The sequence below is a fragment of the Panthera onca genome, chromosome A1 (genome assembly GCF_046562875.1).
Source record: "Panthera onca isolate mPanOnc1 chromosome A1, mPanOnc1 haplotype 2, whole genome shotgun sequence".
Classification (NCBI taxonomy): Eukaryota; Metazoa; Chordata; class Mammalia; order Carnivora; family Felidae; genus Panthera; species Panthera onca.
In genome coordinates this window covers 213,737,547-213,759,124 of record NC_138339.1, presented here as the reverse complement: position 1 = coordinate 213,759,124, position 21,578 = coordinate 213,737,547, and the positions used below count along the sequence as shown (strand labels likewise).

Below are 21,578 nucleotides of genomic sequence, written 5' to 3'. Positions count from 1 at the left end.
CACCTGGGGGTGAAGTAAGCATGTGTAGGAGCCTGAGAATTGATGTCAGCCCCTGGGGTAGTGTTACTTGTTGGCAGGCCAAGGTCTAGGAATGACTGAGTGCCTCAGGCCCTGGCCTTCCCTGAGGACTGCACAGCAGGTGGGCTGGAATAATTTACTTACAATCTTCTCAATCCTTTGGATGCTTTGATGTTCCTGGGGGTGGGGCCGCAGTCTGAGTGGTAGCATTGGCCTAGACAGCATGGATTTATAAGTTGATGACAGGCAGTAGAAAACGAAAAGGAAAATAAACATTCATTTTACCATTTTTCACACCGACATTAGTCCGAAGAAAATTGGTAAATCAAATGACAAATATTTATGGAGTGTGTGATCCATGCAGGCATGGTTCTACCCGATGCTGTATACGGATGTATAACTTCATCCTGGCGCCTGCACTGCTTACCTGGCTTTTCCATTTTGTTCAGGAGCCTACTACCTTTGATTAGAGGCCTTCTATCACTTACCATGAGAGTGTCTACAGGGCTTCGTTAAAATGAAGACAACTGGCAGGCTCAGTTGGTAGAGCGTGCGACTCTTGATCTCGCAGTCCTGAGTTTGAGCCCCACGTTGGGCGTAGAGCTCACTAAAAAATTAAAACAACCAATTTATATTGTTACACAGCGATCGATTCAGAGTGATGATGGAGTCGCCCTTTTGATGTGGAAATGGTGGGGTTCAGAGCAAATGGTCAGGAAAGAATTCTTGAGATGTCTTTGGTGCAAAAGGTGGTTGGCCCACGGGCAAAGAGAGCTAGCTGTACTGGGGTTGTGAGGAGTGGCTGATTATATACTTTGAAGTTGGGAGGGGGTTAGGGATAGCGTAAGTCTCTAAGGAAATTTGGGAGCAAAGTTTCCAGGACCTCGAGGGGGCTAGCTATTGTTAGGAAAAGGTCATTTATTACTGTCTAATAAAACCGTAGTCATGAGACCCTTCAGATGTATATCAGGGGGCCATACTCTTGGAGGATGATTGCTAACATATATCTTGGGGGGTAGAGATAAAGGAACTTTCCAAAGGAATTTTTACATGTTAAAGAAGACTTATAGGATCCTGGAGGTTGTGATTATGTTTAAGCTAAATTTGCCTTTTGCCCTTAGCAAAGTATTAATAGCAAGGCAGTTGAGGTCCTAGAGGAAGGTCACTCTGCCTGTCTCAAGGACTTGTCAATGTAAGTTGTAAGGAAATTTCACTTTTTTTTCTTTTGCCTCTGTTCCCCACATCACTTTGGCAATTACGTGTAGAGTTCAGTGAGCAATTGCATTTTGGTCATTAAACTGTCCTTAAATATCTTGCTGTGTACTCTAAAGTATGCACTACTACAGTTAGAACATTCTAATAAATCCTATTTTAATAGTTAGGTCATTTTATGTGTGCCTAATACTTCTCTACTATTAAAGAGAAAATAAATGAGAAATAAAACCTTAAGTGCGTTGAAAACTAAAAATGAATTTATCGTTGCTGAGTCTTTTCCCCACTTCCATTTTACGTTCTCCACTTTCACTAATCTTAGATTTTTGAAAATTCACATGTAATAGTTTTATGGAATTGGTAAAAATATATTCATTGTTAAACTCTGATTTTCAAAAAAGGGAAAATAATTTTCACGTCCTTTTAGTTGATAATTAACGTGGTAGGTTTTTTTTATACCTCTGAGATTAGAGTGTTATTTATGATACATGGGAAATATTCTAATTAAAGAAATTATACTTTGAATCAAGACTCTATCAAACTTCCACAGAAAATGTTTGCACGTGAGTAATTTAAAATAGGAATCTTAGTGTTTGTTCTGTCTGGGTTCTTCTCTGCCTCTCTCTCCTGATGGTTCCTTCTTTGTTTCTTTTAAACCCATGAGTTTATGTTCAGTGTTTTTAAGCTGATAAAGTGTAAGCAATGAAGAAGGGCATTGTGCTCCTGGCAGAGAACTCGGAAGCTTGGTGTCCTCCTCCTTATTTTGCTCACCCTACATTTAGTCATCACTAAACTCTGTCAGGTTTCTAGAATTCTTTCATATTTTTACTTTCCTTTTCCTTTATGTCTATGGACATCCCTTTCCAGGCTTTTCTTTCATTTTGTTTGTTTCTTTCATTTTGTTCATACCGCCATTCATTCATTCATTCATTCATTCATTCGTTGTCCTTTGTACGTGTGCCAAAAATTACTCTGGCGATAGCATCAAGGATATTATAATTAGGAGATTATCCTGCAAAAGTCGTTGCTCTGATGGGGCTCCATGGTAAGTATAGCTTGCACATGGGAAAGAGGAGCAACTGATTTGGCTTGGGCCAGTCCAGAAATGCTCTATAGAGAAATCGGCCTTCGGGTGGAGATTGGAACGAGTAGAACATTGCCAGATGGACTAGTGTGGTGGAGAGAAAGCGTTTCAAAGGAGACAGAGGGCGGGTGGCTTCGCAGAGAGCTGTGCTGGGCGGAGTGTGTGCTCCTTGCCATTTGGGTGTCGATGGAGCATGAGGTGGGACAGAGGATGCGAGGCTAGACAGGGAGGCAGGAATCACACCTAGAAGGTCCCCTTAACGTGTTGCCGAGCCTGCCTTCCTGTCTCACGTCTACAAGTTGCAGTTGCCTTCAGTTCATTGTGCACATGGTGATGAGGCTGACCTCGTGTTAAGAAGTGCTTATCTCCTGCCCAGCGCCTGCCTGGTCTCCTTGCTTCCCAAGGGAAGCCCAGCCTTCCTAACTGGTCATTTGAGGATCTCAGCCATTTCTCTCTTTTATTTACTCTGAAAGTCCTTGACCCCAGCTGGATTTGCTGCCTTGCTTTGCACACAGTTTGTCCCTTTTTCTTCCAAGCTTCCCTTTTCAAAATCCACCCATACTCCACAATCCCACTCAAATTCATATCCTTTGTATGAAAATTTTCTCCACTCATATGCAATTTTACCCCCTCTGAACTCCGGGGGAACTTTTGAGGGACTCTTCCCATCACAATTTCATATGCTTCTTTATATCCCCCATGTTACTTATAATACTTTCAGAGAACCATTGCGTGGCACAGGGAAGGGCCACCTGCCTATTACATACCCTGTCTATGCCAAAAGAGCAACTTCTTGCATAGAGCAGGCATCGCACTGATGTTTGTTAAAAGAATAGAGAGAAACAGAGTTCCTTTAATCTGTAAGGCTCTTACAGAGGTGGAACTGAGGGATTGATTAATTGTCATATGAAAGAGGCAGTGGTTAATGTAATGTCCAGATGAAACTCTTGCAGGGCAGAATAATTGTTGGTGGAAGGCAGAAGGATTCCATTCAACAAAAAGCAGAATATGTATAGAAAAGAAACACATTCTGGAGACTAGGGCTTAGACACGGGAAGAAGAAACTTAGAAAGCCGTTAAGCCATATGTGAGTGGTCTTGACAGTGAATGACAAATGACCTAACAGGTAAAAGCACCTATATTACATTAAGATGCTCTGCATCTTTATATGAGATGGCCTCTGGAAGACCTGATTCAATTTAAGACTCCTCAGTTGCAGATCTGGAGACAATCACAAATTCAGAAATATATTTATGAATGTCTGTTGCCACTGAGCTCAAAAGACCATAATCCTATTACTTGTGATTTTGAAAAGGGTAAACATGAATAACTGAAAGGAGATATTGATTAAAGAAGTAATATGAACAGGAATAATGGAATTAAGGTAATTGAGGCAATATTGGGCCTAATGGACCTTGTTCTCTTAATGCCTTTCTTCTGCTCTTTGTATTGAGTTGGCCCTAAAGTCGATTGGACCATGTGCACAGAAAGAGAAGGACATAATGGAAGAGTTAGTATTGGTGTCTATAAAAAAATCAATCTGTTGTTCTTACAGAAGAACATCAATCAGTCTGCGAAATCGATTAATTGGATTTTTTTTACATTTGGCTTATAAGATAATGAGACACATGACGGGAAAAGACTACATGCCTTGCACATAGTAGATACTCAGTAAATGTTTCTTGAATTAAAAACCAACGGGTACCATGGATTTAGTTTACAAATAACTTCAGCGTAAGCCCTTTTGTCAGTAGTAATTCAGTCCGTCGTTCCTTTGGCTTGACTATCCGTGGTACCGTAAATTTGGATTCCTCAGTTTCCTAGGATCTCTGAAGTGAGTTCTCTCACATTTCTACTGCCAAGCCGTCCAGGCCAGCTTCATTTAATCGGGGATCTCTGCATGTCTTAGGGTCCGAGTTATTTTCTGTGGCTAGACTTTCTGCCCCATCGTGCCCTGGCAGTTTACATTTTTTTCACACATCATTTTGATGAAGTTACTCCCTGTTCAGTGTCTCCGAGTTCATTCCTCACTCAGACTTCAGCACCTCTCATCCACACTTGCCTTCCCACCACCTCCTACCCGGATCCGACGGGGAGGACAGTTTTGTTTTCATTTTCGAACATGGGCAGTATTCTCCTTGGAGTCCTTCCTCTCATAGCTATATACATCCAATTAAGAGTCAGTTCTGCCTCAGGCAATAGTTATATTCCTTCAAACTGTGGATTACCAAAACCTGTTATGAAGACAATGATTTCAGTGGGATAAATGGCATTAGAGACCACAGAGTTGCAGGCGCATGGCCACGAAGTTATTTTACCTGCAGTTATTTCAGTAATAATGGTGTTTTCAATCTGTGTAAGTCTGTAACTTCAAAACCAGTAGGTCACTGAAAAAAAGTACAATGTTTTACTATATCTCTTTTTACAAGTATGCAGTGCACTAAACCGGTACTTAAAAAAAAAAAAAAATTATTTCAAATCTTTATGAGCCACTATGGTGACAGAGAAAAAAAGACTTAAAGCCGCTGTATTGTAAGCAGAAGAGCTTCTTTTTTCCCTTATGCCAGCAGCCTTAGTCTGCAAACATAAATCTCACTGTTCAATCAATTGATCACTTTATATTTAATACACATTATGCAAACTCCACAGAAGAAATGTTTTTAACGTTTATTTTTCAAAGCTGTGTCTTAGCCCTTTTTCCTCCATTGGGCGTGACACTTGCTATTCGACTCTCTTGCCTGGCAGTTTTTTTCCCTCTGAATACTCTCTTTTTGGCCAATTATCGATTCCAGGATCTCTTCAGTAGTTCACGTTTTTGAGAATTTTTACAGGTGTTCTGAAATAGGGGCATACTTTTATGCCCAATACATACAGGGCCCAACACATTGTTAGAACAGTGAGAAGCATTAGTTGATAAGAGCAGGCAATTATCAAATTCAGTTCCACCTACACCCCAGTTGCTATTTTTCCTACCTCCTGTTCCTCCTGAACATCGAACCTTACTGTCTTAACGGTGAAGAAAAATTGAGTCGGGGCGCCTGGGTGGCGCAGTCGGTTAAGCGTCCGACTTCAGCCAGGTCACGATCTCGCGGTCCGTGAGTTCGAGCCCCGCGTCAGGCTCTGGGCTGATGGCTCGGAGCCTGGAGCCTGTTTCCGATTCTGTGTCTCCCTCTCTCTCTGCCCCTCCCCCGTTCATGCTCCGTCTCTCTCTGTCCCAAAAATAAATAAAAAACGTTGAAAAAAAAATTAAAAAAAAAAAAAAGAAAAATTGAGTAATGCCCGTTTCAGCGTGAAAAAATGAGGAGTGGCTGACAGTTTTCAGGTTAAAGATGAGTACCTGTTTTAGTTCCTGGCCCTTCCTGCAACTCCATTAAAATGACTTTTAAGGGATTTTTTTTTTAAGGCACACACCCATAAGAACAAAGAAATGAGGTTAACAGCCACAGCATTTGGGAATCTGGGATACAGATGGATGAATGTTAGCATATAGAGCAGGCCTGAGAAAGCAGAATTTTAATCTGGCAGGGGAGAAAGGAAGAAGAAGCCCAGTTTACACCAATGAAACCTGCAAAAGCTCAGGAATTTTGAGCAACAAGAACCCTCTGGAAATGGGAGTGAAGAAAGGGTTAACCTTAGGAGTGTTCGGCTGAAAGTTTAGATCTGCTCTCAAACTGTATACATGTAGATAACTGCCCCTCTTCCCCCCCAACAGAGCGATGGAGATTTTTTTTTAATGTAGAAACGATAAAATAGGTTTCTGGGTTAGCAGATATCAGGGAAAGTTAAAAGTGGTATTATATAGTCTTGAAATCAGGGAAATTGCATTGACTTGCCAAATCCTGAGAACCACAGCAGCTACCCTCTTATGCCCCTTAACCTGAGAGCAGGCAGGATGATACCCTACCTGAAGGAGGCTCCAAGAGACTTCCTTGGTGTCGTGACCTAAAAATAAAACTCAAGGATACTGATATCAAGCGTTCCCCTGAAGAAGAGGCCTAACTAGAACAATCCTAAAATAAATCCCGAATCAACAACCCATCCTCTCCAACCTTACTGTTGGCTTTCTAGTTCCCCACTTCTAAATATCAGCACACAGCCAAGGATCGTCAGATATTTAAGAAAAGTATTATAAGAGATAGGAACGAAAACGTGCAAACATTAAAAAAAGCATCTTGGAGAAAACAGAACCTTTTCAGGAAGAAGAAATCTTAAAAAAGAAATCATCTGTATCTACAGAGAGATAAAGTGTGGTATTGAAGCCACGAAAGAGAATAGCATTTATAAGGGTTAGAAGACCAAGGTAAGCAAATTCTAGGATGTGGAGTAATAAGAATAGAAAATAATACAAAAAGATAGAAAATGTATAGGATTGCTTCATGAAGTCCGGTGGCTAAAAATAGTAACCCAAGATTGAGAGAGTATAGAAAACAGAGGACAGAAAACCATCAAAGAAATAATTTAACAAAATTTCCCACAACCAGGGCACCTGGGTGGCTCAGAAGGTTAAGCATCTGACTTGATTTCGGCTCAAATCACGATTCCATGGTAGTGAGGTCGAGTCCCACATTGGGTTTGTGCTCAGCACGGAGCCTACTTAAGACTCTCTCTCCCTCTCCTTCTGCTCCTCCCCAACGTGCATTCTCTGTCTCTCTCACAATTTTTTTCCCTCACAATCAAAGATAGAAGTTTCCAAGTAAAATATTACCAATACATTCTCGTGAAACTTTGCAAAATTATGGTACGCTCTAATAAATGACAGGGTAAGCCCATAAAAACACCCAGGATCCCAGAGACAGGACCAACACAAGAGCCAGGAGTGTGGCAGGACTAGTGATCCTCTAATGTAATTTTGGGATAGGTAGAGGGGTTCAGGAGAGACTTCTTCAAGATGGAGAAACCGATAAGACACCCGCTGTGTGTGTGTGGAGAGGAGAGTTGGAAGTCTAGGGGAGGAGTTGGGGAGAACCTCATGATAAGTATATAGGAAACTAACCCAAATTAAATGTAACAGCGATTAACTCCAGGAAAGACAAAAATTAAGTAGAAAAGGAAATGTTATCATGGCATGTTACACAATTCAATTACTAATAGCGTCTCCATGGCAATAATGATATAAAAATTGATATTCAAGCTAATCAAAATTGTGGTAGAAATCTGAGAGGATGGGAACATGGGGCATGTATATGTGTGTGAAAGAACACTTACCCTTATCTTCCTCCCTGGTAAACCGACGGGTAGTGCCTAAAATGGGAAAACCAAGAAGTGGTACCATAAGCATGTTATTTAAATCAGTTGTTGGGGCACCTGGGTGGCTCAGTCGGTTAAGCGGCCGACTTCGGCTCAGGTCATGATCTCGCGGTCCGTGAGTTCGAGCCCCGCGTCGGGCTCTGTGCTGACAGCTCAGAGCTTGGAGCCTGTTTCAGATTCTGTGTCTCCCTCTCTCTGACCCTCCCCCGTTCATGCTCTGTCTCTGTGTCAAAAATAAATAAACGTTAAAAAAAATTAAAAAAAAAATAAAATAAATCAGTTGTCAATTTTGCCTCATTATAGCACACACAGAAACTGATTACTTAATAATGCCGCAAGCTCAGGACATCCATTTGGAGAACACTGCATGGATAAGAAACTTCCAAATAGAACCTTTTCAGATTTTCTAATGAGAAACCCGAGCTTGCTTTCATGACCGTTACTTTTTAAATATTGCTTTTATTATATGCCTGGGAAAGCTAAATGCACTTCTTTATCAAGATTTCAATGATTCTCTAAATTCTTGTTAGTCGCTATCAAATACTGTACAAGTAGTGATTTAGAAAATTTCAAACCACTTCACCACTATTGTGAATTTTACTAAAGTTAAAAATTTTTAAAAGTCAATAGCTTCAATCCTTTTTTTTTTTTTTTAACTACAGAAGTGCAACACTCTGACATTCCCCACCTGAAGAGAGCAAAAATGATGAAGCTCTACGTGGTAAAATATGTGTTTATTGTTACAGTAGACATCCCATAGGTAGCTTGGTTGCCAACGAAAGTGCACATTAGCCCCACATGGAAAGAAGCAGCTGAAACCCTTTAGGAGAGAATTTGGGGAGCTGCCAGCTGTAGCTTTGCCCACCAGGTCCCCTTCCCAAACTCTTTCAGCATCTTCAAGGGCCACTTCTCCACAAAGGGGAGGGGTGCCTCTTGCAGCAGCCTGTTGAAGCGGGGATCCACGGGCATGTTTAATGTCTCTCTCAGTTGAGCAGGGAGCACTGTGCCTTTGGACTCTGGCAAAGCTGGTGGCCAGTGGTCATCTGTCCCCGGGTGCCAGTTACCCAGACCCCACCTGGTGCCCTGGGGCTGAGGTATGTCAGTACCTCGTGACAAACATGGAACCCGCTCGTAGCAGAGCAGAATGTCAAAACCTGCTACCGGTTGGAAAGCACTGACTTCCGGATGTGGAAGCAGAGTCCACAATAATTACTTAGAGACCTGAAAGCACCTAGGAGGTGCTTACAGTTGAAACTGTTATGAATAAATTGGTACAAACTACCTTAAAAAGAAAAATCTCTCACGTATTCCTATTAGAACTTCCAGACCTTTTGTCTTTTTTTTTTTTTTTTTTTTTTTTTTTTTTTTGAAGGAGAGAGAGACAGAGCATGAGTGGGGGAGGAGCAGAGAGAGAGGGAGACACAGAATTCTAAGCAGGATCCAGGCTCTGAGCTGTCAGCACAGAGCCCAATGCGGGGCTCGAACTCACAAACTGTTAGATCATGACCCGAGCTGAAGTTGGACACCCAACTGACTGAGCCACCCAGGCGCCCCCAGACCTTTTGTCTTATTGAGGCACTGAGGAGAACTGCTTTCAACTCTGTTTTCTTGAGATGAGATGATGAAATGTATACAGCTGTGGAATATGGTATGCTTTTAAACTCAGAAGCTACTCAGTTTGCAGGTTGTCTGTATGCTGCGTGTATAGACCATTTTGTCTATACCATTAAGATAAGGGAAAAAACAGTACATCTGAAGACAGCAAACTTCATGTTATTAATAAAAGAAAAAAAAGAAGTTGAAATTAATGGGGAATATAGCTTGTGTTTTGAATCTTCAGTTAATTGTTTTCCTGCTGTCCCTTTAACATGCTCCTGGGGAAGTTAGCACAAATGTTTTAGGGGAAGAGTTAGGAAATGGACAGCCACTCTTTCACTAAATTAGCTGGAAAAGAAGAAAGGCACTTGAGAATACATAGTGGAGAGCTCCCCTTCCTAATGCAGAGGGGACGGAGAGTGTGGTCCATTTGGTGCCCTCCATATTCAAGGCTGAAATTGGAAACAATGGCCCTTTAATTCGCTGCTCAGTTAATGGGCCTGCTGATTTACCCTCATTTTTTAGACATCTAATATGTCCTTAAAACCCTCTCAAGGGTTTTATACTTTTAGCCTGAGGTCTCTGTGCTTCATTTTTCCTTTTGTTCTTCAGACACTCTCATTGCCTCTCTCTGTTTCATCTTCTGAGAGGTTCAGAATAATGCATGGTGTGAGCTGAATAATTGGGATGAAGCTTGTGACATGTCTTGATGATGTTAAGCCACTCAAAATCCTAGGAAATAGTCCCAGCTTGCATTAGCAGTAGATTAATTCAGGTGAACTTTAGAGTCTTAATTTTTTAGAAATTTACATTTTTACCAGTGATGATTGAAAAACATTGGCATTCTTTCTGCCCACATTACTGATTACAATTGCAAATACTTGCAAAAAGTGCTAGAATGACTTCTCACTGTTCCATAAGGAGCAGAGTGTTATTTTACCCATTTAATGGCTATTAAATATTTTAAAAAACAATTTTCCAAAAATATATCCATACCCATATGTAACATTGCATAAATCACAATGGGAAATGTATTCTGATATACATGCCTAATAATACTTGTGTAGGTAGGTTTATATGTTTAAGGGAGTTTGCCAAGAGGAAAGGTTACATTGGGGGGAGGTTCCTCATTTGAGACTTCATTATGAGAATGGTAAAAATAGGGGTGCTTTCGGATGAAGTCAAGAGAGTGATTACTCAGGTAGCTGGCAACTTTTTGCCCCAGGATTTCCTGAGTGTGAGCTAGATGTGGGTCCAGGCCTTATGATCTGAATCAAGTGTTGGAAAACCATGGTGAACTAGTTATTTCGTATGTGGGATCAAGGAAACCCAACAGCTCGTGAATTTGCCCCATGAAAAATGAGCAGAGGAATCTATTCTGAGTGGAGATTCAAAGGAGAGCAGGAACATGTCACAGGGAGGCATATTGGGAGAGAAGGGTTGGCCCTACTTTCTGGAGAGCAGAGGCTGTAGCAGACAGGTCTAAGGCAAGGGAGCAGGGAACGGCTGGGAAGGAGGAGAATTGGGGAAAGAAAGGAGTCAGCTGGTGGACTTTTAAATCTGGGATTGAAATTTAATTTCAAAAGAAACATTTGGAACACTTGGTGACAAGTGACACGATCAAAATGACATTTGGGGAACATGATTCTTGCTGTGGGTTGTGAAATAACTCAGAAGAGGAGTATGAAGGCTGGTGCATGATGAGAAGGTCCCCAGCTGAGGAAGGGAAAAGGGGAAGGGATTGGACTTGGTGACAAGATCCATAGAGAAGACACAAGGGAAAGAGAAGTTATAGATAATTTTCAGTCAAGCCTGGGCTGCTGCCTTGAAGAACTCCTCCCATCCTTGTGGGTCCAAGAGAAAAAAAAAAGGGTAGGGTATCTGGAAGAAATGTCCAAATGCCTTCTTGAACATGTCAGTTCTCTTCCGAGCTTGCAAGTCATGGAACAGTGGAAATGAAACGGATTGCAAAAGATAGGAATTTGTTAAGTTGATCAGTTCTCATTTGGATGTGCTCCGACCCTTCCCCTCATTCCACCAGCTCCCAGGAGATCCTAGAGGCAGCAGTAAATAAAGGAGCGTGATGAGGGTTAGCGGTCAGAGAAGGGAATGAACACAGCCCTGCGGATCTTTGTGCACACACAGTAATTGGATGTGGCTGTGTGGATAAGCATTCCATGTCACAGAGAGGAGACGGGAAGAGCAGAGGCTTGGAGGCAAACACTGTGAGCGGCTTTGTGGGAAGGCCAAGGGAGAAAAGAAGCCAGAGAAAGACTGGTCAGGGTGGCAGGAAAGCCGTGAAATTGTTTGATCTAAACTTGAAATAGATATTTGCTTCATTAGAGCCGACAGTATGAATCGGGTTCTTAGGTCATAAATTAAGGGACAGCTTCCTCCCCCAAGACAGAGCATCCACAGAGAATTCCCGATAAAAATATAGCAAGGCAAGCCTCCAAACTGACATAGCTGAGCAGATGTTCAACTGCCAGAGAGATTTTCATGAGCCCCTACTCTTTTACAAATACAATTCACCTTTATTCTTATACTGAACCATGAAAATTCTTTAAATGGATGTCAGGAAATTTTCAAGAAATTCCTGCACTCCACAGTGGTGTGGAGTGGTGTGGTAATATTCTTTTAAATATTAAAAGGATGGGTGAAGGTGGTCAAAAGGTACAAATTTCCATTTATAAAATAAACAAGTCCTGGGGAGGTAATGTATATAATGGTGAGTGTAGGGGCGCCTGGGTGGCTCAGTCGGTTGAGCGTCTGGCTTCGGCTCAGGTCGTGATCTCACAGTTTGTGGGTTCGAGCCCCGCATCGGGCTCTGTGCTGACAGCTCAGAGCCTGGAGCCTGCTTCTGATTCTGTGTCTCCCTCTCTCTCTGCTCCTCCCCTGCTCATGCTCTGTCTCTCTCTCTCTCTCCTTCAAAAATAAATAAAAACATTAAAAAAAAAAAGAATAGTGAGTGTAGTTGACAATACTGTATTGTATATTTGAAACTTGCTAAGCAAGGAGATCTTAAAGGTTCTCTTCTCAAGAAAAAAAATTGTAATTAGCTAGGCTTATTATGGTGATCATTTCACGATATATACCTATATTGAATGATTTATGTCATTTACTTGAAACTCGTATGTCAATTATATCTCAATTAAAAAATGTTTAAAGAGAATACATTAACTTTTCCATTGCAGTGAAGATCAACCAACACTCACCTGCCCACCAGGTTGGCTTATAATACTGTATACTTTGTTAGCTCTAAACTGGAAATCCTTTTGAATCTTCTATCAGTTGGGCTTTTCCAGAGAAACAGAATCAGTAGATATGCATGAATACATGTGTGTGTTTGTAGTACAGTATGTATGAAGAGATTTACTTTAAGAAATTGACTCGTGTAATTGTGGGAGCTGGCAAGTCTAAAACTCATAGGGCAGGACAACAGGCAGGAGTTGTCCAGGTTGACAAGCTGGAAACTTAGAATCTCTGCTATGGTCTTCAGGTAGAATTCCTTCTGGAACCTTCGTTTTTGCTCCTAAAGCCTTCACCTGATTAGATGAGGCCCACTCCCATTATGCAGGGTAATCTCCTTTCCCTAGAGTTGATTGATGGATAACATTAATCCCAGCTACAAAATACCTTTATAGCAACATCTGTACTTGTGTTGGACCACATAACTGGGCACCATAGCCTACCAAGTGGATGCATAAAATGTTACCATGACAAATTCCTTATTTTTACTATAGTGAAAGAGCAGAATCAGCTGTATTTTGCCCCACTTCTTTAATTTGAAATCTTTACACTGGAGAAAGATCCCCTTAGTGATTCAGTGGTGGCTGTTTTAGTGGTGCCTCTGTCTGTGGAACTATTTTAAAAATTTTGTTTGAAAAGCTGGGCAACATCCGAGCACCTTTATTCTGTCCTACATGATGCCAGATGATCCTGTCTGCTCTGCCTGGTGAGTGGGGTGGGCATAGTGCTACAGGTTATTGACTTCTCAAGCTCTGCAGTGAAACTGCTCTGCTGACTGCGTGACAATCACATGGGACTTGGGGAGTTAATATTTCCTTGGAAGAATTTTAATGTTAGAATTTACTGTCTTTTGCACATATAAATTTAAAGCCTTAATGTTATGCTCTTCTGGTTATTTGCATTTAATATGCATGCAAATTCACAATGTATACTATATGCCGAGGATATAATTTATAAATCGGTACTTTCCCTGGTTGTTAGCAATTTTGGCCGCTTTAAAAATTAATACTTTGAAGAAATATATGTTTTCAAATGTATATGTAGTATCTTTAGTTTCCAGGGAAAAATATGTAGTGCATTCTCTACTGAAAAGGTAGATCTCTGCTGTAAAGTTCTCTGTGTTGAAAGAAATTACGCATAATGCTAAAGGTTAGGATATTTTTATTTATTTATCTTTCCCGTGAATGGGCTCGGATTAGGTGTTGCAGATGTTTGTTTCCATTAACGGTGTTGAAAAACATGTGTTTGTGAAGCATGATTGCAACCTGCGGCATTCTGGTACAATTGGGGGCAAGTCATTCCAGCTGATAAACACCCCTGACATAACAGCGCACCATACTGTACTTTTAAGTGGAAGATCAGTTCTGCACTTCATATAACCAAGAGTGGGAGAGTCCCAGAGAGAGGCTCTAGCCTCCCTGGCTGCCATTTAGGCTTGTTGTCTTGGCAACCTGAACACAGCCATCGGTCCTTTCCTCAGGCGGGGAACTCCAGTCATCCTCAGCTCTGCCGTGACCTTTTCTTCTCCCCTTCCCATCTGTTGCTGGGCTCTGCCGGGCAGCTCCCAGGCAGCTGCAGATTTTCTCTGCCTTGCACACCTCCAGGCCACTACCGGCTTCTGTGCTTTCCTCTTCGGACGGCTGAAACCTCATTCCGGGCCCTCTGGCTTATCAGCTCCCTCCTGACCTCTTCTACCCGCCTCAACCAAGGCTTCAGAAACCTTGTGAGGAAAGTCATCTTTCCGCGTGGACCTCTTGGTGGCTCAGCATTCCTTGCAGGGAGCACACGTCCGTTGTCCATTTCAGTGGGCCGCCTCCACGTGCCGTTTAAAACAGTTTTTTTCTCTGAGCTGCACATCTGCGTGGAATGTGAAGTCACCCCCCTCCTATACCTTACCAACGCTGCGGCCCACCTGACCGGTGTCATCTTCGTCGCTCTCAAAAGCAGCCCTCCTTAGGTGATAACGAGCAAAGAGCCTCTGGCTGTCAAGTTTTGTTGGGACCACCCCCTCCCGCACCGTAAATATTATCACTAAGCTCTGTGTCGGCGTCCTACCAGTTGCTGCGCGAAATGAGCTAGAGTCATCTGGTCTGTGGGCAGGTACTCAAGACCCAAGTCAGGGCCTCCGTGTGTTATTGGGCAGCCTGGCAAAAGACGTGAGTTGGGGTGAGACTCCATCTTGGCTCTGCTCACCAACATGTGTATCCTTGGACACAACTGGATCTGCCAGGTGAAAGGGTGACTCCCACCCGCCCCCCCCCAGTCCTCCCCAACACAGGCACCTTCAGCTAGCCAAATTGTACAGAGACACAAGGAGTACCATCTTCTAACCCGTATGGGGGCTAAAAGGGCACCATTGACTGATTTGCAGTTGGGCACCCTATAAGCTCGTAGAGGCCTCGACCTATGATACATCTGGGAAAATCAAGAAGAAATAAAGTGAAGTTTCCTATTAAGAGGGGAAGACATTAAAAGGAAGACCAAATCTCTTCTCTCTTCTTTACAGACCATAAACAGTGGGGATCTCGGTTTTGCTTTTGAGTTATGTGACGCCGTTTGATGAATTGAATGTAAGCACCAGGTGAAGATAATGTTGTGATAATGACATCCCAACCAAATATTCGACAGTGCCTCCTCTTTCCCCTCCTCCCTCGCTCCTCTTGTCTCCTCTCCTTTTCTCCCTCCCTCATCCCCTCTCCCTTCCCCTCCCCACCTCTTCTTCCTTTTTTGAGAATGAACGTAGCAGCCAATAATTGCGCGAAACATCCTGGGTGTCTCAGAGATGCATCTTTACCGACTGGATTGTATCATGGGTAACTCACCACAAGCTCCCATGTGCTGTGGGCAGAATGGCCTCCTAACTGTCATAGAATGTTTAAGGACCTGGAAGCTATGTGCTTGATTTACATTGACAGCAGGAGCCCTGAGTGTAAGAACTTGGGCCTGGCTCGCTTTGGGAGTTCAGGCATGTACTAATCTCTCCGGTGGCTTAGGATTCCTCCGAAGAGGCTGGGTCGAGGGAAGTGACGGGGTCTCCGAGAGAAAGCCATGAGTGAAGAAATCTGCCAGAGTGGAGCAGACTGAGCGACAGGGTCTGGATGTTTGAGGGAGCAGTAGTTCCAGGAACCTTCTCTGACCTAACTACCTTCCACTCAACCCCCCTTACCAAGACCAGGCCCCTCCTCACACATACAAAAGCAAGTATGTTAGGGCACCAGTGAAGGCTGTGGCATAAAGTGGGGGTTGGCAAACTCTAGTCCTTGGGACAAATACAGGCTGTGGCCTGTTTTTTTGTAAGGCCTGAGGGCTAAGACTTGTTTTCAAATTTTTAAAACACTGTAAAGAAAGCAAAAGATAATGTGCTACAAGGACAATATTTAGGCCTTTGAAGGCTAAAGTATTTATTATCTGGCCCTTTACAGGGGAAGCTTGCTGACCCCTTCAAGGAACTGATTGGCAAAATGGCTCTTTTTTGAAATAGCAAGGCCCAAGAGTGGAATTGGTTTCCTTGATGGCTGGACCTTGAGGCTGGTGTTCTAGAGGAAGTTATCTGTCCAGAGAATGTTGTCTGTAGTGTCAGTTGTGACATGTGGATGGCAAAGTGACAGGTCAGTGGAGCAGAGGAAGAGCGAAGGAGAAGAGGAGGGCTGTCGAACGGCAGGCCTTAGGTCTGTTTGTGCGGTAGACATCTGCTCCCACCGCCACCAGCACATCCCAGAGGGAGTAACTGAGGAGGGGAACCCTAGGTGGAGCATAGAGAACTGAAACTTAGGCTTAAGTCCACCTATTTATAGCGCCATCAGCAAGGAGGCCCCTGGGGGACTTTGGTTTCTACTTATGTTCTGTAATTCACAAGGCATGTCTCATTTTGTAATCATGAGAACCCTCTGAAGCAGACAAGAAGGGTGTCGCTTTTGACCTCAATCTATAGAGAAGAAAGCACTGCTGCTTGGTCAGAGATGTGCCCCGTTCAAGGTCATATGTTTATTATATGATGGAGCTGGAAATCAAGCCCAGATACTCCGGTACTAAAACCTGGGCACCATTCTCCGGGTCAGTGAATTATCACTATGAGGTCTCTCTCTGCACCCCACTCCCATGATACAAAAGCCTTCTCACTCACTTTAAGTCACTTTGCACGTTCATTAACCTATGAAACAACAGAAATGGTTAGAATACCTCTGGAACTGGAATCCTTTGGCGTACCTCAGCTTTGCTGTCTTCTCAGTGGGAAAGGTAAACGTGGGAGAAGCTTGTAGTGGGGTGTCTGAAGTAGTCTGCACCGCTCTGAGTTGTTTGTGTATGCCCGGGGACTCTGGGTTGAGACGGATTACTTGGCCATTCTGGTTTGACCTTCCTAGAGAACCCACAAAAGGAACAATTGCGAGAAATAATTAATGACACTCTGACAACCTCAACCAAAATTGGAGCTGTTTTCACTGGTTTATGATAGATGCCAGAGCAAGGCATTGTGTAATAGGTACATTGAAGGACTTGTTCTGTGTATGTATGTTTTAGGCATCAAAAGCCATCATTCCTCCATGATAGGACAGGAGAGAGAATTTTATACATTTACCCACCACCTACATACTTTGATATTTTGTCATAATGAGGCGTGCAGGGGAGCCAGCTGTGGTCTGGCCGGCTGTGGCTCTCCATCTCGGACCCAACCTGAGCGATGGATGAAGTCCTGGGGCCAGAGTCACTGACACAGACAGCCACCGGCCCCAGGGAAATCCATCACAAAACAGCCATCGCCAGGAGTCTAACCACCTCCGGATTCACGTAAGGAGAGCACTGAGTACCCTCCTGGAGAATGATACCCCGAGACTCTGGGATAATGCTGCCTTTACACTGCTCATAAAATATGTTAAAAAATAAAGCCTTAAAAGTCATGCTCGTGAAGAGTGAGGACAGGAAAATGAGCGTAGCAATTCACACGGTGCACTTTTCCTTGGAGCAAGAAGTCCTGTCAATTTTTCAAAGTGGGCATTTCATGTCTCACGGTATCCTCGAGAAGGCCGGGTCAGCCATAGGTTACTGGCTCAGGAGCTGACTTGGATCTTTGTCTTGCTGGCTTCTTGCACTTTTCTTTTTTTTTTTTCTTCCTTTCTTTCTTTCTTTCTTTCTTTTTTTTTTTTTTTTTAAGCTAAATTGTCATTTCTTAGCCTTCCTCCTGCCCAGTCTGGGATTTCCTTTCCCCTCAGCTCTGCCTCCTGTGTTCTCTGTCTCATCATCCTATTTTATTTCTTTCACAGCACTAATCACTGTTTGAAATTATTTTATTTATTGACCTGTTTAGTGTCTCTGTCTCTTACCCCTGGGACATAAGCTCCAAGAGAACAGAAGCCAGCCATGACTCCCGGGTTTACTGTTGTTTTCTGGAGCACATAGAACAGTGCCTGGCCTATGGGAGGTGCTCCATAAATTCATTTAGTGAATCAATAAATGAATTAGTGGGTAAATATGGGCTGTTCTGTTGCTTAATCCCACAGGATAGTGCCCATAAACTGGGTAGCAGTCTTTTCCTGATAGAAAAATCCAAAGGGATTATATTAGTTTTCTTATTGTTGTACTAACAGGCTATCATAAACTTACTGACTTAAGTATGCAGATTTATTATCATAAAATTCTGGAAGTCAGAAGTCCAACATAAGGGGGATAGGGCTAACGTCAAGGTCAGCAAGGCTGCATTTCTTCCTGGAGGCTCTAGAGAAAAATTCTTGTTGTTGTTTTTGTTTTGTTTTATTTTGTTTTGCATTTTTCAGTTTCTAGAAGTCATGTACATTCCTTGGTTTGGGACCCCTTTCCATCCTCAAAGCCAGCCACGGAGTTGAGTCTTTGTCATCCTGCCATCTCTCCGATTCTCTACAGATAGGGGCTGAGGACTTGCATGATTAAATTGAGCTTACTTAAATTGAGCTTAATCTGGGAAAACCTCTTATCCCAATGTGCCTCATGGGAATCACCCCTGTAAAGTCCCCTTTGCCATACAAACTAACATATTCAGGTTCCAGGGAACAAACTGTGGGCATGTGGACCTCTTGCAGAGGGAGGAGGTGTCCTTGTTCTGCCTACCACGCGGATTCACTCACAGAAGAGACAGAGGGATGGTCTCATTTTTCTCTGAGAATATATATTGTGAACCCAAGAGTTCCTGACTCATTTATTCATTCAACAAATACTTGCGGAGCTTGTCACATTTTTCTTGTCACTTTTGTTTCTGGTGGTAGAGTGGGCCAGGCTAGGCTGCTGTTTTGTCGGGTGGGGCAAGGACACCCTGGAGAAGTTCACATGAAGGTAGAACCAGGCCTGACAGTTGGAGATTGGGTTGCTAACCAGAATGGGGTAGGTGTGTCCAAAGGGGACTCAGAGCAGCAGTAGTGATGACGGTGGTAACAGATAACGCTGGTGACAGATAACATTTATTGTGTACAGGCCTGTTTGGAGTAATTTACTTCATTTATGTAATCTTTACCACAATTCTGTGAGCGAGGTACTGTTATTATCCCCATTTTACAGATGATGAAACCAAGGCACAAATAGGTTGAGTAAGTTGTCTAAAAGCACGCAACTAATAAGCGACTGAGCCAGGATTCCAAATTCCGGGCCATCTAGCTTCTAGAGCCTGCTCCCTAACCACCGTCCTCTCCTGCCTGTCATGGAGCCAATCAAAGAGGGGCGGAAGGAGCCCGTGAGGGGCCGAAGTTGGGTGCTGGGGATCAGAGCCTCAGCTGTTGCACAGACGTGCGCGCTTGGTTGTTATTTGCACCTCACGTTTTCTGCCTTGGAAACATAGGAAAGACCCCACTGTGTGTCAGGCATGGCCACTTGCGGCGGGGACATGTGAAGACGGATCTGTGCTCAGGAGGATGCAGAAGCTAGCAGCTCACAGGCATTCCCCGTGAGGGGCCGGTGAGGGAGACATTGGCTACTCTGCAGCTTGCTGACCATCTGCTGAGCTTCTGGGTTTCATGAAGTACGGGGACCGGAATGGTACAGAGGAGCAAGTCAAGAAGCCCCGAGTTTGTGTGTCCACTTTATCAGTCACCAGATCTAGGTCTGGGTCAACTCATTGAGCCTCTGTGAAGAAAAAAATACAGTCTTTTTTTGCCTACATCTCTAGAGTGAGAGAAAGATCAACTTAGTACTGTGAAGTACTCTGTAAATATTGGTTGTTAGTGTCCACGTGCCTGAGCAACAAGGTGAGGAAAAGAAGTATGTATGAGTGCCCCCAAATGGTGTCTGGTTTGTGTTGTCCTGGGGGGCAAACCAGAGAGTGCGAGCAAGAGAGGACATCTTCCCGTGGCCTCTGTGAGAGAGTCTGATTGATGGCAGGGATTTACAGGTCACCCTACGAAAGCATGCCATCGATCAGGGAGCAAGAAGGGTGTCTTGTCTTTACTGTACAGACCCACAGTCCTGATGGCTCTGATGACCCAAAGGTGGTCACCGGAAGGGAAAGCCTTCTCTGCTTGTGTCCACCCACCCCCTTCATGTTAGTAGCTACAGTGTGGCCAGATCGTCCCAAGAATTTCTTGCATGAAAGTGGAATTTTTTAGTAGGTTTGATGTAACTGAGCACAAACGACAGCTGTGAGTTCCAGACTTCAGAGGGAGGTGCAAAAATTTACCTTGGAGTTAGTGAGCCTCTTAAAATACGTATTCAAATAATCAATAATACACAACTGTCAAGAGTTGCAAAGACTTTTAGATTTACCCTGCTCGTAAGCTAATAGGTTAGGCTGCAACAGTTTTACACCTGCTGGCAGAAGGCATGAAACTCCCAGGTCAGACACAAAGGATTTTATTCCTCATGGTGCAGCTTCCTGTTACCATTGGTTTCCTTTGTCCCCCAGCCCCAAGGGGACAGTGCAGAGCAGGCCTAGGTGGGTCTGTGTCTGTGTCACAGCCGAGGAACACAGAGTTTGGGAAATCACCAATCTTATAAAGAGCTACTGACATGCTCGCTCAGCCTTTATTATCCTGGTCAGGAAACAAATCTGTCCTGTCCTGGAGGGAGACACTATCTTCGTCTTTCGTCTTTTCCTTGTGATGTTTGCTTCACAAACATCCTTGAAAAGATAGTCTGGAATAAAAGCTGTCATAAGACATGTAGCAAAGCCTCCCATTAGAAACGAATACGTAATCTGCTGAATTCCTAATAGCGACCTATGGAAAGTATTTGTCTTTAAATATACAGTATTGTATCAGTGAGTGGATATAGTCTGAATTTTGTTTAAGAAAAGAATCCATTTCTAATTCTTTTCACTTAGTGAGTTCTACTCAATATTTTAGGATAGTGATCCAGCCATACTTGTTGCTTAAATAATTGCCGTGGAGTTCAGAACTTCTAATGAATTGGTATTTAAATGATATTTTAATTAAAAGTTGTTTACATGGAGTGTGCAGAGGGCATATGGTTGATTGTCTCTTTGACCAACTTTGGTTACAGGAGCAACAAAAGTAAGAATTTTATGTTTTGACCGTGGATGATACTGATAGGAATTTATGCAAAGATTTTTGCTTACAGTAACACGTGCTTTTTCTGTGATTTTAGTGATAAGTTTTCTAGGCAAATTCTTATTGGGAGAATTATCATTTGTACAAGTTTCTTTATATTTGATTTTTTTAAATTCCCCAAATGTATTAAATTTCATACATGGTCATGCTTAAAAATTGTAGGCCTATCATTGCCTACTTAGTATGTAGTCAGGGATAAATTGAGCCCCAATGATTTGGATAATCCAGGAGATCATTAAACTTTGAATATTTTTAGGTTTAAACTTGATAAAAGGACCCACATGGTACTGAAAGTGTCAGGAAATTCAAGGACCCACATTCTGCCTGGGAGTTGGCATAGTGCTATGAACATGGCTTTAAATGCAGCTGGATCTGGATTGAACTCCAGCTCTTGCTAATTCCTAATTCTGTAATTTACGTAAAATGTCTGTGCCTCAATTTCCTCATCTGAAAATTGTGCATAGTGACTACTGCTTTGTGGGGAGGTTGTGCAGCCTAAATGAGATGAGTTATTCAAAGCTGATATATTTCTTTAATAATGTAAAGGGAATGTTGGAAGTCAGTTCAGGACCATTACAAAGTTTTTTTTTGATTACTTTCAGCTTGGGTGAAGCTTTAAATTCATAGTTAAATTCCTTCTCCAAAGTACT

General features: G+C 42.9%; 1 protein-coding gene and 1 long non-coding RNA gene across 11 annotated transcripts in view; one reads left to right on the top strand and one right to left on the bottom strand.

The window, feature by feature from the left end:
* The window catches only part of ENOX1 (ecto-NOX disulfide-thiol exchanger 1), a 555,654-nt gene that overhangs the window by 120,812 nt on the left and 413,264 nt on the right, over positions 1–21,578 (top strand). The gene's annotated exons all lie outside the window — the stretch shown is intronic.
* On the bottom strand, positions 103–15,254 carry LOC132682047 (uncharacterized). The gene is made up of 4 exons (XR_009611426.3): positions 15,120–15,254; positions 7,520–7,555; positions 507–625; positions 103–232 (listed from the first exon to the last, which is right to left on the bottom strand). It is a non-coding gene; the product is annotated as an uncharacterized LOC132682047 (long non-coding RNA).